The sequence below is a fragment of the Gavialis gangeticus genome, unplaced genomic scaffold (genome assembly GCF_001723915.1).
Source record: "Gavialis gangeticus isolate Ggan-Ray unplaced genomic scaffold, GavGan_comp1, whole genome shotgun sequence".
In the NCBI taxonomy this organism is placed as follows: domain Eukaryota; kingdom Metazoa; phylum Chordata; order Crocodylia; family Gavialidae; genus Gavialis; species Gavialis gangeticus.
The window spans coordinates 5,152,050-5,153,951 of NW_017729016.1; the positions used below are offsets into that span (position 1 = coordinate 5,152,050).

Here is a 1,902-nt window from a genome sequence, read left to right on the forward strand (position 1 = left end):
AAAACTAACTGACCTATAGTTCCCGGGTCCTCCTTCTTCCCCTTTTTGAAGATGGAAACCACGTTGGCCCTCTTCCAGTCTTCCGGCACCACGCGAGAGCACCACGAGTGCTCGTAAAGCCGTGCCAGGGGACTTGCAATGACCCCAGCCAGTTCCTTTAGTACTCGGGGGTGGAGATTGTCTGGACCGGCTGACTTGAATATGTCCAATCCCTCCAGAAGCTCCCTAACTAGTTCCTCACTAACCCTTGGCCCAGGTGTGCCTCCCCCGGGGCCCGAGGGGGACCCAGGGGGGAGGTGGCTGTTCTGGTCCCTGCTTAAGAAGATGGATGCAAAGAAATAGTTAAATATGTTGGCTTTATCGTCTGGTGCGACAACCAAATTTCCTAACGTGTCCTGCAGGGGCCCCACGTTACCCGGTACCTTCTTTTTACCCCCTGTGTATTTAAAGAAGGACTTCTTATTGTCCTTAATCTGGAAAGCTAGTCCCAGTCCCATCTCTGCCTTCGCCTTCCTGACTGGCCCCCTCCATCCCCGAGCAACAACAGTGTAGTCCTCCCTGGTGATGTCCCCTCCTTTCCATTGGGTGTGCGCCTCCCTTTTAGCTAGGAGACATTCCCGGATGCTTCTGGTGAGTCATGGGGGCTTGTGTGCCCTCCTGCTCCCTTTGATCCTCGTTGGGATTACCTCTCTTTGGGCTTGGAGGATCGTCTCCTTGAGGAGTGACCACTCACCTTGGACACCTTGGGTTGTCTTCATGCTCTTGGATTCTGCCCCTCATCTTAACTGCTTGGACCGGGGCCTCCAGATTTTCAGTCTAGTCCCATCTTTATGTAGATTCAAAGACAGAACTTTATGTGACTTAAATGTAACCGAATTAATGGTAAAGTTTCCCTGCATCTGAGATAAATGCAACTAATTTCCCTTCTTCCTGTCAGCATCAGTTCAAAGTGCTGTCAGCTGGACGTAGGCTCAAATTGCATTGTTGGATTAGGACCATCGAATGGACTGCAGCTTTCTCCGGTGCTATTTCTGTTGGAGAGAGCAAGTCCTCCAGAATCAGCCATGTCCATCCGTAGGCCACCCTTCCTGAGCTGCTTAGTCCATTAGACGTGACCTTAAAGCTGTTACAGTCAGCATCATGTAAACCCTGTGCAACGCTAAAGACTGCAGTCCAGCCTCTGCTCTGCAGTCCTAGCCACTGCCCTTCCTGGAAGATCTTTCAGTGCTGAAAGAAGCTGTTGTGGAGCCCAGTCCCCGGAGGGTCTGAGCCGAGGGCACCTGGTGCCCCTTTGCAAAGCATCAGCACAATGCCTGCATGCCTCTTCACAGCCCAGGGCCCCTGCACGCTGGGCTGTGCAGACCCCTGGTGTGGTATGGCACAGGAGAAACTGAGGCAGGCTGTGCAGGGCCTGGGCTTACACACCAGGTCAGTGCCCAAGCCAGGAGGAGAGCCCAGGTGTCCTTCTTTGCAATCTGGTGCATTATCCCCTCTGGCTGGAAGGAAAGCTGCAGAAAGGTCTTTCCTGCCTAGCCAGGGGGTCGGACTCAATGATCTGTTGAGGTCCCTTCCAACCTTAGCATCTCTGAATCTAAGAAGGCGATAGGGCTCTGCTAAACTTGAGTGATGAGCTTTCCTAGGGGCGAGGGATGTTGTGGGTGATATGGCCCAACTGCACAGTAGGGCTAGATTTAGATAAACTTCCTCATACCTTCCTCAGGTCTCTGGGAGAGAAGCAGGCATGGCAGAGCGAGGTAGCAGGTGGACCAAGGTGTTCCTTGTTCCTAGCTCAGAGATGAAGGGTGTGCAGAGGGGCTGGCTTCACATTAAGACCGCTGTGCCTGCAGGGTAGTGTAGACGCCCTTGAGCTGGCTTTGCACTAGCTATTCTGGGTACAGCTTG

At 53.1% G+C, this 1,902-nt stretch overlaps 1 protein-coding gene across 1 annotated transcript in view; it reads left to right on the forward strand.

Annotated features, from left to right (window-relative positions):
• The window catches only part of SYNGR3 (synaptogyrin 3), a 38,946-nt gene that overhangs the window by 6,157 nt on the left and 30,887 nt on the right, over positions 1–1,902 (forward strand). The window lies entirely within an intron of this gene.